This window comes from Salmo salar, chromosome ssa16, assembly GCF_905237065.1.
Source record: "Salmo salar chromosome ssa16, Ssal_v3.1, whole genome shotgun sequence".
Taxonomy (NCBI): domain Eukaryota; kingdom Metazoa; phylum Chordata; class Actinopteri; order Salmoniformes; family Salmonidae; genus Salmo; species Salmo salar.
This window is the reverse complement of record NC_059457.1, coordinates 93,436,203-93,444,065: the sequence shown is the minus strand read 5'-3', so window position 1 is coordinate 93,444,065 and position 7,863 is coordinate 93,436,203. Positions and strand designations below refer to the sequence as shown.

Here is a 7,863-nt window from a genome sequence, read left to right as displayed (position 1 = left end):
ACTGAACTCTCTGTTCAAGCAGTTGGGCACACAGTTAGGACACTCATCGGTACAACACAAGACATGCAACCAGAGATCTCTTCACAGTCCCCAGGTCCAGAACAGAGGCTGGGAAACGCACTGTATTAAATAGATCCATAACTACATGGAACTCTCTGCCACTCCATGTAACTCAAGCTAGCAATATAACCAGTTTAAAAAAAACATAAAATAACACCTTACTGCACAAAGGTGACTGTGAAGAGACACCGCCATTTTATACATCTTGTTTTTGTAATTTCCACTGTACTATTTATTAGATCTAGACATTGTGTGTATGTACTGATTATGGAGGCTATGTGTGACATTTTAAATGTATCTATTTCAGTCCTTGACTAATAATGTTATGTACTATGTACGGTCCCGTGTGGCTAAGTTGGTAGAGCATGCCAGGGTTGTGGGTTCGATTCCCACGGGGGACCCGTATGGAAAATAAATTGTATGAAATGTATGCAATTCACTACTGTAAGTCGCTCTGGATAAGAGCATCTGCTAAATGACTAAATGTAAATGTGTAAATGTATTAGGTCATGTTTCGTGTGGACCCCAGGAAGAGTAGCTGATGCTTTTGCAGCGGCTATTTGAGGTCCTAGTAAAAAAGACCAAATCCACCAAAGTTACAATGTGACATGTCCGTTGTTATTCTCGCGATATCTGTCAGCGAGAGTACAGGGGAGTAAATATTCTCCAGTTATTTTGCAATGAGGGAAGGCCTGCACTGCCTGAACATTCAAACTAGTTAAATACTTTTACAGTCAACAAATTATCTTTCCCCCTCCTTTGTATTGCAAAGAATTTCAACAACAACAAAAAACCAAGAAACACAGTCAAGACAAAATAGCCAGCTACAACAAGTCGTCGGGCCTTTGTGTTGAGTTAGTCATGCAGGTTTGAGAGAGAAGGCGGTAACTAACAGCTAACGTTAGCTCGGACATAACAGTATCTCGTCGTTAAGAAACGGAGCCGTTACCGACGGACAATTAACTCTGGCTACTGAACGGAAGACAAGTTGACCGGTGTCTCAACACAAAAAAAAATGATCATTGAAAACTTAGATTCCTTGAAAACGTGGCTTTTCAAAACACTCGAACCCATGTAAGTAGCCATATAAGCTAACTCGGATGGCTAACGTTAGCAACATTAGCTTGCAACAACATGACTGAAGACGACGAGGCTAGCATCGTTGGATGCTAACTGACTAGCTAGTTAAATAGAAACATTATTATCGTGTGGCTAGATATTTCAAATAAAATAGCAGTTTATAGTTGATTTAAATTTGTAATCGATTGGTTTTCTTGGTATGGTAAACATATAATTGTAGGTAGTTTGTTGTTGTATAGTTAAGAGTTGGCTGGTTAAACTGTGTGGTTTTGTGTTGACACTTTCCCTGTCTAGTTGTGATGCAGATCCTTCTGCCCTCGCTAAATACGTCGTTGCCTTGGTGAAGAAAGACAAAAGTGAGACTGAACTCAAAGCCCTGTGTATCGACCAGTTGGATGTATTTCTACAGAAAGGTAACGTTACTTAAACCACATTTTGTTATAGTTGTGACAACAAGTGATGGTGTCTCAAGTCAAGAAAAGCCGAGGTACTTTTGACTGACTGTGATTGAGGATGTATCCTATTGTCTTTTATAGTGCATTACTTTGGTTAAAAGTAGTGCGCTATATTGGTAATAGTGTTCCATTTGGAACACTACACAGTGACCGATAATCGTTAGTTACCTAATATGAAATGTGTCGGTGTCAGCCCACTAGTCATGCCCTTGTCCTCCTCCCCTCATCCACCCACCCCTCGTTCCCTCCTGTCTTCTCCCAGAGACGCAGACCTTTGTCGATAGATTGTTTGAAGCTGTCAACTCCAAAAGCTACCTACCTCATCAGCAGCAGGACCATCAGCCAGCGTCCGCGGCCAAAACGGAGCTACACCTGACCAGGACGGACAAAGACGACCAGAGGAAAGATGAGGTGACTGGCTAAGTCATGTTTTAAAGGCACCAACACTTAAAGGGCATGTTTACTTTAACGGATGCTACAGGAAACAGTTGTGGAAGAGTTTAGTGCCTCCAGAGATCCTTACCTTACTTCCTTCCTTACCTTACTTCCTTCCTCTCCTTCCTTACCTTACTTCCTTCCTTACCTTACTTCCTTCCTTACCTTACTTCCTTCCTCTCCTTCCTTACCTTACTTCCTTCCTCTCCTTCCTTACCTTACTTCCTTCCTCTCCTTCCTTACCTTACTTCCTTCCTCTCCTTCCTTACCTTACTTCCTTCCTCTCCTTCCTTACCTTACTTCCTTCCTCTCCTTCCTTACCTTACTTCCTTCCTCTCCTTCCTTACCTTACTTCCTTCCTTTCCTTCCTTACCTTACTTCCTTCCTCTCCTTCCTTACCTTACTTCCTTCCTCTCCTTCCTTACCTTACTTCCTTCCTCTCCTTCCTTACCTTACTTCCTTCCTCTCCTTCCTTACCTTACTTCCTTCCTCTCCTTCCTTACCTTACTTCCTTCCTCTCCTTCCTTACCTTACTTCCTTCCTCTCCTTCCTTACCTTACTTCCTTCCTTTCCTTCCTTACCTTACTTCCTTCCTTTCCTTCCTTACCTTACTTCCTTCCTTTCCTTCCTTACCTTACTAACTTCCTTACCTTCCTTACCTTCCTTACCTTCCTTCCTTTCCTACCTTCCTACCTTCCTTTCCTACCTTCCTTTCCTACCTACCTTCCTTTCCTACTTACCTACCTTCCTTTCCTACTTACCTTACCTTCCTTACCTTCCTTCCTTTCCTACCTTCCTACCTTCCTTTCCTACCTTCCTTTCCTACCTACCTTCCTTTCCTACTTACCTACCTTCCTTTCCTACTTACCTTACCTTCCTTCCTTTCCTACCTTCCTACCTTCCTTTCCTACCTACCTTCCTTTCCTACTTACCTACCTTCCTTTCCTACTTACCTTACCTTCCTTACCCTACCTTCCTTACCTTCCTTACCTTCCTTCCTTACCTTACCTTCCTTCCTTCCTTCCTTATATAGAAAGCTGTGGTAGAGTTTAGTGCCTCCACATATCTGGCACCACAGTCTGACAGTAGAGATCTGTTGTCCAATAGTATTCTTTGTAAACAGGAAGTGGGATATTTGTACATTTACACTTGTGTTTTTCCAGCCAAGTCGTGATGAGGACCGGGACAAGAAGTTCTCCAGGAGAGTAAACTACAGCCCCCCATCCAGCTCCCGCTACAGCAGAGACGGCAGGTCAGTGTGAACTACAGCAGAGACGGCAGGTCAGTGTGAACTACAGCAGAGACGGCAGGTCAGTGTGAACTACAGCAGAGACGGCAGGTCAGTGTGAACTACAGCAGAGACGGCAGGTCAGTGTGAACTACAGCAGAGACGGCAGGTCAGTGTGAACTACAGCAGAGACGGCAGGTCAGTGTGAACTACAGCAGAGACGGCAGGTCAGTGTGAACTACAGCAGGTCAGTGTGAACTAGCAGAGGTCAGTGTGAACTACAGCAGAGAGGCAGGTCAGTGTGAACTACAGCAGAGACGGCAGGTCAGGTGAACTAGCAACAATGTGAACTACGAGGAATCATGTGAACTACGGCAGGTACGTGAACTCACCGCAGGTCCAGTGCTGAATTTACAGCGGAGACGGCAGGTCAGTGGGAACTACAGCAGGTCGAGTGTAAGAACTACTAGCAGGTCAGGGTGAACTACAGCTGGAGATGGCAGGTCGAGTGTGAACTACAGCAGAGACGTGGCTAGGTCAGTGCGTGAACTACAGCAGAGACGGCAGGTCAGTGTGAACTACAGCAGAGCGGCAGGTCAGTGTGAACTACAGCAGAGACGGCAGGTCAGTGTGAACTACAGCAGAGACGGCAGGTCAGTGTGAACTACAGCAGGTCAGTGTGAACTACAGCGGAGACGGCAGGTCAGTGTGAACTACAGCAGGTCAGTGTGAACTACAGCAGGTCAGTGTGAACTACAGCAGAGACGGCAGGTCAGTGTGAACTACAGCAGAGACGGCAGGTCAGTGTGAACTACAGCAGGTCAGTGTGAACTACAGCAGGTCAGTGTGAACTACAGCAGAGACTGCAGGTCAGTGTGAACTACAGCAGGTCAGTGTGAACTACAGTAGAGACGGCAGGTCAGTGTGAACTACAGCAGGTCAGTGTGAACTACAGCAGAGACGGCAGGTCAGTGTGAACTACAGCAGAGACGGCAGGTCAGTGTGAACTACAGCAGGTCAGTGTGAACTACAGCAGAGACGGCGAGAGAGGCAGTGTGAACTACAGCAGGTCAGTGTGAACTACAGCAGAGACGGCAGGTCAGTGTGAACTACAGCAGGTCAGTGTGAACTACAGCAGGTCAGTGTGAACTACAGCAGAGACGGCAGGTCAGTGTGAACTACAGCAGGTCAGTGTGAACTACAGCAGAGACGGCAGGTCAAAGTGTGAACTACAGCAGGTCAGTGTGAACTACGGCGGTCAGTGTGAACTACAGGGCGGTCAGTGTGAACTACAGCAGGTCAGTTGGAACTACAGCAGGTCAGTGTGAACTCGGCAGGTCAAAGTGTGAACTAAGCAGCAGAGACGGCAGGTCAGTGTGAACCACAGCAGAGAGGTCTAGTGTGAACTACAGCAGGTCAGTGTGAACTACAGCGGAGACGGCAGGTCAGTGTGAACTACAGAGGTCAGTGAACTACGGCAGGTCAGTGTGAACTACAGCAGAGACTGCAGGTCAGTGTGAACTACAGCAGGAGGCGGTCAGTGTGAACTACAGCAGGTCAGTGTGAACTACAGCAGAGCGGCAGGTCAGTGGAACTACGGCAGGTCAGTGTAACTACGGCAGGTCAGTGTGAACTACAGCAGGTCAGTGTGAACTACAGCAGAGACGGCAGGTCAGTGTGAACTACAGCAGGTCAGTGTGAACTACAGCGGCAGGTCAGTGTGAACTACAGCAGAGACGGCAGGTCAGTGTGAACTACAGCAGGTCAGTGTGAACTACAGCAGAGACGGCAGGTCAGTGTGAACTACAGCAGGTCAGTGTGAACTACAGCAGGTCAGTGTGAACTACAGCAGGTCAGTGTGAACTACAGCAGAGACGGCAGGTCAGTGTGAACTACAGCAGGTCAGTGTGAACTACAGCAGAGACGGCAGGTCAGTGTGAACTACAGCAGGTCAGTGTGAACTACAGCAGGTCAGTGTGAACTACAGCAGAGACGGCAGGTCAGTGGGAACTACAGCCCCCCAGATATTTAGGCTATAGGGTTATTTAGGGTTATATTGGGTTATTTAGGCTATAGGGTTATATAGGTTTATATAGGCTATAGGTTTATATAGGCTCTAGGGTTATATAGGCTATAGGGTTATATAGGGTTATATAGGCTATAGGGTTATATAGGCTGTAGGGTTATATAGGCTAGGGTTATATAGGCTGTAGGGTTATATAGGCTATAGGGTTATATAGGTTATATAGCTATAGGTTATATAGGCTCTAGGGTTATTTAGGCTATAGGTTATATAGGCTATAGGTTATATAGGCTATAGGGTTATATAGGCTATAGGTTAAGGTATAGGTTATATAGGCTCATAGGGTTATATAGGCTATAGGGTTATATTGGGTTATATAGGCTATAGGGTTATATAGGGTTATATAGGCTATAGGGTTATATAGGCTATAGGGTTATATAGGGTTATATAGGCTATAGGGTTATATAGGCTATAGGGTTATATAGGCTGTAGGGTTATATAGGCTGTAGGGTTATATAGGGTTATATAGGCTATAGGGTTATATAGGCTGTAGGGTTATATAGGGTTATATAGGCTATAGGGTTATATAGGCTCTAGGGTTATATAGGTTTATATAGGCTATAGGGTTATATAGGCTATAGGGTTATATAGGCTATAGGGTTATATAGGCTATAGGGTTATATAGGGTTATATAGGCTATAGGGTTATAAAGGCTATAGGGTTATATAGGCTATAGGGTTATATAGGCTATAGGTTTATATAGGCTATAGGGTTATATAGGGTTATATAGGCTATAGGGTTATAAAGGCTATAGGGTTATATAGGCTATAGGGTTATATAGGCTATAGGTTATATAGGCTATAGGGTTATATAGGGTTATATAGGCTATAGGGTTATATAGGGTTATATAGGCTAGGCTATAAGGGTTATATAGGCTATAGGGTTATATAGGCTATAGGGTTATATAGGGTTATATAGGCACAGGTTATATAGGCCATAGGGTTATATAGGCTATAGGGTTATATAGGCTATAGGGTTATATAGGGATATATAGGCTACAGGGTTATAAAAGGCTATAGGGTTATAAAGGCTATAGTATATAGGCTACAGGGTTATATAGGCTATAGGGTTATATAGGGTTATATAGGCTATAGGTTATATAGGGTTATATAGGCTATAGGTTTATATAGGCTATAGGGTTATATAGGGTTATATAGGCTATAGGTTTATATAGGCTATAGGGTTATATAGGGTATAGGGTATATATAGGTTTATATAGGCTATAGGGTTATATAGGGTATATAGGCTATATAAGGGTTATATAGGCCATAGGTTATATAGGCTATAGGGTTATATAGGCTATAGGTTATATAGGGTTATATAGGCTAAGGTTATATAGGCTATAGGGTTATATAGGCTATATAGGCTATAGGGTTATATAGGCTATAGGGTTATAAAGGCTATAGGGTTATATAGGCTATAGGGTTATATAGGCTATAGGGTTATATAGGCTATAGGGTTACTATAGGTTTATATAGGCTATAGGGTTATATAGGCTATAGGGTTATATAGGGTTATATAGGCTATAGGGTTATATAGGCTATAGGGTTATATAGGCTATAGGGTTATATAGGCTATAGGGTTATATAGGTTTATATAGGCTATAGGGTTATATAGGCTATAGGGTTATATAGGCTATAGGTTTATATAGGCTATAGGGTTATAGTAGGGTTATATAGGCTATAGGGGTTATATAGGCTATAGGGTTATATAGGCTATAGGGTTATATAGGCTATAGGGTTATATAGGCTATTGGGTTATATAGGCTGTAGGGTTATATAGGGTTATATAGGCTATAGGGTTATAGGTATAGGTTTATATAGGCTATAGGGTTATATAGGCTTTAATAGGTTATATAGGCTATAGGGTTATATAGGGTATAGGTTTATATAGGCTATAGGGTTATATAGGCTATAGGGTTATATAGGGTTATATAGGCTATAGGGTTATAGGGTTATATAGGCTATAGGGTTATATAGGGATATATAGGCTATAGGGTTATATAGGCTATAGGTTTATATAGGCTATAGGGTTATATAGGCTATAGGGTTATATAGGGATATTTAGGCTATAGGGTTATATAGGGATATTTAGGCTATAGGGTTATATAGGGTTATATAGGCTATAGGGTTATATAGGGTTATATAGGCTATAGGGTTATATAGGGTTATATAGGCTGTAGGGTTATATAGGGTTAGATAGGCTGTAGGGTTATATAGGGTTAGATAGGCTATCGGGTTATATAGGCTTTAGGGTTAGATAGGGTTATATAGGCTATAGGGTTATATAGGCTATAGGGTTAGATAGGGTTATATAGGCTATAGGGTTAGATAGGGTTGTATAGGGTTAGATAGGGTATAGGGTTAGATAGGGTTATATAGGGCTATTTAGGCTATAGGGTTAGATAGGGTACAGGGTTAGATAGGGTATAGGGTGCTATTTGAGACTGATCCATACATGTTCCTACTACTGTTCACTGGGATGTTGGATAAAGGACTTTATTCTCCCCCTTCTTTCCCTCC

The 7,863-nt window shown here is 43.0% G+C and overlaps 1 pseudogene across 1 annotated transcript in view; it reads left to right on the top strand.

The window, feature by feature from the left end:
- The first annotated feature begins 687 nt into the window (after window positions 1-687).
- The window catches only part of LOC106593454 (RNA-binding protein 26-like), a 42,230-nt pseudogene continuing 35,054 nt past the window's right edge, over window positions 688-7,863 (top strand). The window contains exons 1-4 of the transcript XR_006759612.1: window positions 688-1,134; window positions 1,435-1,553; window positions 1,858-2,006; window positions 3,194-3,282. The product of XR_006759612.1 is annotated as an RNA-binding protein 26-like (transcript). The remainder of the gene's footprint in view (window positions 1,135-1,434; window positions 1,554-1,857; window positions 2,007-3,193; window positions 3,283-7,863) is intronic.